The sequence below is a fragment of the Triticum aestivum genome, chromosome 1A (assembly GCF_018294505.1).
Source record: "Triticum aestivum cultivar Chinese Spring chromosome 1A, IWGSC CS RefSeq v2.1, whole genome shotgun sequence".
Lineage (NCBI taxonomy): Eukaryota > Viridiplantae > Streptophyta > Magnoliopsida > Poales > Poaceae > Triticum > Triticum aestivum.
In genome coordinates, this window is record NC_057794.1 from 135,854,320 (window position 1) to 135,863,228 (window position 8,909).

Here is an 8,909-nt window from a genome sequence, read left to right on the forward strand (position 1 = left end):
GGCGTGGCTTTCGATCTGCTCCAGATGGCCAAACGAGTTGGCCCGCAGTGCGAAGCCGCCGAACACGAAGATCTGTCTGGGGAGGAAAGTTTCTCCACAGACAAAGCCATTATTGACGATTGAAGGGGCCATCAAACCTTTCAGCGACAGCACAGAGGAACTCTCAATGAAAGCACCGATGTCGGTGTCAAAACTGGCGGATCTCGGGTAGGGTGTCCCGAACTGTGCGTCTAAGGTTGATGGTAACAGGAGACAGGGGACACAGAGTCTTACCCAGGTTCGGGCCCTTTTGATGGAGGTAACACCCTACATCCTGCTTGATTGATATTGATGGGTATGAATATTACAAGAGTTGATCTACCACGAGATTGTAATGGCTAAACCCTAGAAGTCTAGCCTGTATGACTATGGTATTGAGTATCCCCTATCCGGACTAAGTCCTCTGGTTTATATAGACACCGGGGGGATCTAGGGTTACATAGAGTCGGTTACATAATATGGAATCTTCATAGTTTTTTGCCAAGCATGCCTTCCACACCAAGGAGAGTCCCATCTGGACACGGGTACAGTCTTCGGTCTTCATATCTTCACAACCCATCAGTCCGGCCCATAGATAATAGGCCGGACACCTGAGGACCCCTTAGTCCAGGACTCCCTCAGTAGCCCGTGAACCTGGCTTCAATGACAAGGTATCCGGCGCGTAGTGCTGTCTTCGGCATTGCAAGGCGGGTTCCTCCTTCCGAACTCCCGAATAGCCTTCGGACAAAACGAACGTGTCCGGATCTACAACGCACAGCTGTAGAGGGTATAGCACTTTTATGAATCCGATCCACTGGCAATTTAATAATGTGACGTCACGCCCTCCCGGCCTTTATTTCGAACCGTTTGCTGTCCCGCCATTCCACGTTTTGGGGGCGTGTATTTTACTGGCACGTCTTGTTGAAGCAGGGATCGTGCTCCCTTATTGCGGGATTTTCATCAATACGGGCATGGGTAACCCACAACCGGAGACGAGTCTTGTGTTCCGGTGGCATAGGCATCGAGTGAGACCAGGTCCCTATGCGGCTCCAACGCCGTGGAATCTGCGGCCTCCCTGGTGGGGTTAATCCTCCCATCTTTGGATGTCGCGGCCTGCTCCGGCTCTAGGGCCAGAGCGGTTACAGGAGTGATCTCCTGGATGCGGCCCGATGATAGATTTAAGTCATGATCATCGGGGTGATCGAGAGCGGCTACCGCGGTATCGAATCCGGCGAAGATCAAGTCTCCATGGATGTCCGCGGTGTAGTTTAAGCTCCCGAATCTGACGTGATGGCCAGGGGCGTAGCTTTCGATCTACTCCAGATGGCCAAACGAGTTGGCCCGCAGTGCGAAGCCACCGAACACAAAGATCTGCCCGGGGAGGAAAGTTCCACCATAGACAGCACCATTATTAATGATTGCAGGGGCCATCAAACCTTTCAGCGACAGCACAGAGGAACTCTCAATGAAAGCACCAATGTCGGTGTCAAAACCAGCAGATCTTGGGTAGGGTGTCCCGAACTGTGCGTCTAAGGTTGATGGTAATAGGAGACAGGGGACACGAAGTTTTACCCAGGTTCGGGCCCTCTTGATGGAGGTAACACCCTACGTCCCCTATTGATGGGTATGAGTATTGCAAGAGTTGATCTACCACGAGATCGTAATGGCTAAACCCTAGAAGTCTAGCCTGTATGACTACGGTATTGAGTATCCCCTATCCGGACTAAGTCCTCCAGTTTATATATACACCGGGGGGATCTAGGGTTACATAGACTCGGTTACATAATATGGAATCTTCATAGTTGTTCGCCAAGCTTGCCTTCCACACCAAGGGGAGTCCCATCCGGACACGGGTACAATCTTCGGTCTTCATATCTTCACAGCCCATCAGTCCGGCCCATAGATAACAGGCCGGACGCCCGAGGACTCCTTAGTCCAGGACTCCCTCAATCCCCATGCTTAGATGCTTGAGTATCCTTGAATATTTACTTGGGGTGCCTTGGGCATCCCCAAGATTGAGCTCTTGCCTCTCCTCCTCCTCCTCATATCGAGACCTCGTCGATCCTTGATCACTTCATCCACACAAAACTCAACAAAAAGTTTGGTAAGATCCGTTAGTATAATAAAGCAAATCACTACTCTAAGTACTTTTGCAAACCAACTCATATTTTGTTTTTGCATTGTAGCTACTGTAATATAACTTTTCCATGGCTTAATCCACTGATAGAAATCTATAGTTTCATCAAAACAAGCAAACAATGCATCAAAAACAGAATCTGTCTTAAACAGGACAGTTTGTAGTAATATGAACATTCACCATACTTTTCGTACTCCAAAAATTCTGAAACAATTAGGAAAAATAAAAAATTTGTATATAAAGACAGTGCAAAAAGTTTTGGAACCGTTCGATGTACCAATAAAAAATGTAAAATCGCATACTACAGCCAAAGTTTCTGTTTTGCACTGCACAAACCTACAAGCAATGTAAACAACCTAAAGGCAAATCTTGGCACATTATTTTTATAATACAATGGAATTTTACAAGGGGATAATTATTTTTGTTGAAAAGTTTCTGTAATCAAGATTCACAAAGTTTCCATGAGCACGACCAAAGTTCAAGGAGCTCCCTCACTTCAACATTAATGCTTGTCTCTCTCACTTTCACTTTCCTTTTTGAAAAGTTTTGGGTTCCCCTCTTTATTTTTTTGTTTTTAAACTCTAAAACTTCTGGGTTGTCTCCCGGGCAGCGCTTTCTTTAAATCCATTAAGCTAGGCATAAGGTGCTCAAGTAATGAATCCACCCGGATCCCAAGGTATATCAAAGCCAATTTAAATTAGCAATGATTTGTCATTTAGTAGTGAGCACAAAGCAACATATATCAAGCAATGACGAAGTCTAACTCTCTTCGTATGCATCGGCATGTCATACAAGAACAATTCAGGCACATCAAATAAAGGCCAATGCATAGCATAAGAAGTTTCTTGCAATTTTAACGTGTTGGAAACATAGAGAGGCGGAGATGTAGTTCCTCTCTCATAATAATTGCAAGTAGGAGTAGCAAGCACATGCATATTATGTTCATCAAAATTATCATGTGCAACGGTAAAAGGCCGCCCATCAATATAATCCTTAATAAGTGCAAACTTCTCTGATATATTGTAGTTTGGAGAATTCAAAAAGATAATAGGACTATCATGTGTGGGTGCAATAGCAACAATTTCATTTTTAACATAAGGAACAATAGCAAGTTCATCTCCATAAGCATAATTCATATTGGCATCTTGGCCACAAGAATCGCAAGCATCAAGTTCATCAAAAAGGGATATTTCAAACGAATCAACGGGATCATGGCATTCATCCTTCGGTAAGAATGAAGGAACATTAAATAATGTATGAGTTGGATAGTTACTCTCATAAGAAGGTAGGCACAGGTAGCTAATCCGATCTTGTTCCTTTTGTTCTTCGCTCTCCTCATCATCTTTTTCATCCAATGAGCTTGCAGTTTCATCAATTTGTTCTTACATAGACTCCTACAAAATATAAGTCTCTTCTCGGACAGCAGAGACTTTCTTAATAAATTCATAAATATCATGATTGTATTTATAACTCTCTTATCAATATGTAAGGATAGCTAAATTTCAGGTCTATAAACTAAATCATCAAAATCTTCAAACTCTTTAAACAAAGATTCAATTTCAGAAGCACCCTTAAAATCAACAAATTCTTCTATTTGTTCCATATCATAGTAATCATATATACCATTAGCATAAGAAGCTAAGGTTTCATTATAATTAAATTTGCATAAAAAGGGAAGGTGTGGAGCCTTCATCCTAGAGCAACAAGTATAATCATATATCAAGCATAGTTTCCGAGCATACCAATGCAACATATAAATTTGATCCCATAATAGTTTCCCTTTTTGAGTCAAGCGATAATCCCTAAAGTATTCACGTTGATCCAATGTGTCCGTAACACCCCGGATGTAACTTACCCAATATGTATTCCAACTCTTGCCGTTTCCGGCGTTAAGTTATTTTATTTTCTCGGGTTCGTGTCTTTGTCTCCGTGTGTTGTTATCCTTGTCATGCATCTCATATCATGTCATCATGTGCATTGCATTTGCATACGTGTTCATCTCATGCATTCGAGCATTTTCCCCGTTGTCCGTTTTGCATTCCGGCGCTTCGTTCTCCTCCGGTGGTCATTTCTACCTTTATTTCATGTGTGGGGATTAAACATTTCCGGATTGGACCGAGATTTTCCAAGCGGCATTGGTTTACTACCGGTAGACCGCCTGTCAAGTTTCGTACCATTTGGACTTCGTTTGATGCTCCAACGGTTAACCGAGGGACCGAAAAGGCCTCGTGTGTGTTGCAGCCCAACAACCCTCCACTTTGGCCCAAAACCCACCAAAATGCTCTCCATCATCTAGAGCGTTCGATCACGATCGCGTGGCCGAAAACCGCACCTCATTTGGACTCTCCTAGCTCCTCCTATGCCTATATAAAGACCACCTCCGAAATCCGGATCTCCTTCTCCCCCGAAACCCTAGAATCAGCTCTCCTCGCCGCCGGACGTGTCCGAATCGGGCCGGACACGTCCGCCCACCACCGACGACCAGTCGCCACCTGCCACGTGCCATTCTACCGATCTCCACCGCCGCGGCCCGCGGAAGCCCGCGGCCGGCCCTCCCCGCCGCCCGACCCGGCTTCTCGCCGCCCCGCCGCCTGGGAGAGCCGCGCCGCCCCGCGCCTCTCTTCCCCGCCACAGGTCACCGCGCCGGCCACCGCGCCCCTCGCCGCCGTCAACGACCCCGGCAGTCTCCGCCGCCCCGCCCCGGGTCCGCCCCGCGCCACCTCGTCGCCGGTGGGCGCCGCCGCGCCGGCGCCGCCTTCTTCTCGCCGCCACAAGCTCCGGATGGCTTTACTCCGGCGAACCCCGATGTCTCCGGCGAACAGGAGCTCGGATCCAGCAATCTCCTCGATCCTCGCGCCGGATCCAGATCTGAGAATCGGGGTTGACTTTTTCGTCCCAAACCCTAATAATTTGTGTTTTTCATCATGTTATATCTCCGCATCCGTAGCTTCGTTTTTGGCATATAGCATATCAAAATGTTCGTCTCAAAGAGTACATCATTTCATTCCATTGCATCATTTTCATTTGTGTTCATCTTGATGCCCGAAATGCTGTTAAAAGAGTGCTACTTGAGATATTTGTCAGATTTGCTGCTCCATTTAGATATTTGTCATTTTTGCCATGATTATTGTGTGCATGATATGACCTGGAGCTCTACATATGTTTTGTTAAGGGTTTTGCCATCTTTCCAGAGGTGCAACCCATGTATTTTTGTGATGTGTGTGGTGACTAGCACAAGCTTGAAAGTGAGGCACTTGGTAATGCTGATTTCAGGGACTTAGCATTTCCACTAAGTCCTTGACCTGTTTATCTCATATGGCGATATGTTCATGTTGTTTCCTAGTGATCCATGCCTCTTTTGAGGATGATCAGTAAGGATGTTTTGTTAATATTGTAGTGCTCTATCCATTCATGTCTTTGGTTGCAATTATGGAGCACCCTAGCTTGAGTCAATCGAGCTCTAATTTTGCTACTTCGTGAATCTAGGCAGATTGTCTACCTGTTAGCGATTTTGCCGAGGATGTTGTAGTTGATCCGTGCATGCTATGCTATTGTTCTTGCCATGTCTGGCTTGCATTTTGTGTATTCTTGATGGGTGTATGCTTAGCTTGTCATGACTTGCTCTGTAGTGAGTGCATCGAGCTTGTAAACATGCCTACTTGATATCTGTTTCAGCATGCTCCAGTTTTTCACAAAGTCTGAGAACTGATTATGTTTTTGCCATGTTCACATGCTTGCAATTGTATTTTCTGATCCCCTTTGGCTCAAGGTCACTAAGGGACTTTTGTTAAGCTCTTTGAGTAGCTCCATGCCGTGCTTTACTTTGCCATGTTCAGGTCATGTAGCATGTAGTGTTGTTGCTCCGAAGAGTGCTATCTAATCTGAAATTCCAGACAAGTGTTAATTTCACTAAGTCTGAGATCTGTTTACCATATGCATTTTTGCCATGCTTCTTTGAACCTGTTAATGGATGAATTGGTCGTAGCTCAGTGCTAGACTTTTGTTAAGAATCATGAATGCATCCCTGCCATGTATTTTGTTGCCATGTTTGGGTGCTGTAGCTTGTTCATCTCATTGCATTTAGATGGCTACTTGCTGTAAATCGCAGACCGGTGTCATATTTGAATCGCTTGCCATTTCCAAACCGTAACTCCGATTCTGGCGTTCTTTATATCGTTTTCAAGCGATTTCATCTCATATTTCTAGTGGCACACTTGGATTTCCAATTTGAGGCCAGGTTCATGCATCCCTTGTCAAATCTTGCATATGCATCCAGCATCGCATCCCGCATAGCATACCATCCTTGCATCATATTGTTTGATCCTTGCACGTGGTTGATTGTGTCCTTGTTGCTTGTTTGTCTTGTTTGGGTAGATCCGGGAGACGAGTTCGCTAATGAGGAGCCCGTTGAGTTTGCTTTCGAGGATCCAGTCAACTCTGACAACTTTGCAGGCAAGATGATCATACCCTCGAAATCACTACTATCTTTGCTTTGCTAGATGCTCGCTCTTTTGCTATGCCAATGCTACAATGCCTACCACTTGCTTTCAAGCCTCCCAAATTACCATGCCAAACCTCTAACCCACCATGTCCTAGCAAACCGTTGATTGGCTATGTTACCGCTTTGCTCAGCCCCTCTTATAGTGTTGCTAGTTGCAGGTGAAGATTGGAGACCGTTCCTTGTTGGAACATTATTTTCTTGTTGGGATATCATTATATTGCCATGTTATCTTAATGCATCTATATACTTGGTAAAGGGTGGAAGGCTCGGCCTCTCGCCTAGTGTTTTGTTCCACTCTTGCCGCCCTAGTTTCCGTCATATCGGTGTTATGTTCCCGGATTTTGCGTTCCTTACGCGGTTGGGTTATAATGGGAACCCCTTGATAGTTCGCCTTGATTAAAGCTTTTCCAGCAATGCCCAACCTTGGTTTTACCATTTGCCACCTAGCCTCTTTTTCCCTTGGGTTTCCGGAGCCCGAGGGTCATCTTATTTTAACCCCCCCCCCCGGGCCAGTGCTCCTCTAAGTGTTGGTCCGAACCAGGCAGCCTGCGGGGCCACCTCGGGGAAACTCGAGGGTTGGTTGTACTCGTAGCTTGACCTATCTGAGTGTGCCCTGAGAACGAGATATGTGCAGCTCCTATCGGGATTTGTCAGCACATTCGGGTGGTGTTGCTGGATTTGTTTTAACCTGTCGAAGTGTCTTGAAGAACCGAGATACCGAGTCTGATCGGAATGTCTCGGAGGAGGTCTATTCCTTCGTTGACCATGAGAACTTGTCATGGGCTAAGTTGGGACTCCCCTGCAGGGATTTGAACTTTCGAAAGTCGTGCCTGCGGTTATGGGCAGATGGGAATTTGTTAATGTCCGGTTGTAGATAACTTGAACCTTAACTTAATTAAAATGAATCAACAGTGTGAGTTACCGTGATGGTCTCTTGTCGGCGGAGTCCGGGAAGTGAACACGGTGTTGGAGTAATGCTTGCACAGGTTGCTCTCTAGTTTCTCACTCGCGCTTTGCCTCCTCTTCTCGCTCTCTTTTGCAAACAGGATAGCCACCACATATGCTAGTCGCTTGCTACAGCTCCACATATATTTACCTTGCCATACCTATTAAGCTTAAATAGTCTTGATCGCGAGGGTGCGAGATTGCTGAGTCCCTGTGGCTCACAGATTACTATTACACCAGATGCAGGGCCTGACGATTCCGCTCCAGGTGACGCGCTCGAGCTCAAGTGGGAGTTCGACGAGGACTCTCAACAATACTATGTTTCCTTTCCTGATGATCAGTAGTGGTGCCCAATTGGGGGTGATCGGGACCGTGTCGCATGTTGGGTTATCTTTTATTTTGGCGCTGTAGTCGGGCCATGAGTGTTTGAATGATGTAATGTTATTTATGTACTTGATTGACGTGGCGAGTGTAAGCCAACTATGTTATCTCCCCTTTTATTATCTATATATTACATGGGATGTTGTGAAGATTGCCTAACTTGCGACATATGCCTTCAATGCGATTATGTCTCTAAGTCGTGCCTGGACACGTGAGAGCTATAGTCGCATCGAGGGTGTTACAAGTTGGTAATCAGAGCCTTCCCCGACCTTAGGAGCCCCATTGCTTGATCGTTTTTAGCAGCCGAGTTGTGTCTAGAAAAATGTTTTTGAGCAATTTAGGAATTATATATCAGAGAGTTTAGGAATTCTTTTTACTTCCCTGACATAGAGTTTTGACTCTTCTCTTCTCAAATTTCACTAAATTTTTTTTAGGATCACGCAGGTATCTTGGAATCGTTCTGATGGTTTTATGACGAGAACATTGTCTTGGTGCCTCCTGTCAGGGGTTTTGTGGAAGTGTCCCGGGGAGTTGACCTCTGAGGTGTTGTTGTCATAATTTTATCGTTGCAGTTCTGGAATACCTGAGACTAGTACGCCGACATCGAAAATCTCTTTTATGCAGTTCGTTGGTGAGATAACCTCGATGCCACCCAGTACTGGGGCGGGAGTTCGGGAGTATCGCCATAACTTGTATAACGGATGCTTTTCGAAGGTTGAGGTACATGGTTTCCGAAGTTTTTCTCGGTTATGTGTTGAAGGATGGATACAGCTGGATGTAGGATTTGTTAGATTTGGGTGAGATATTATGCTTCCCCTGTATCCCGAACACCTGATTGCATAACTGGAAAGGTTCGGGAGTTTCATAGGTGGGAATTCTTGTAGCTCTAGTTCTTCTTCCACGGATATTTGGTTTGAGATTGGGATT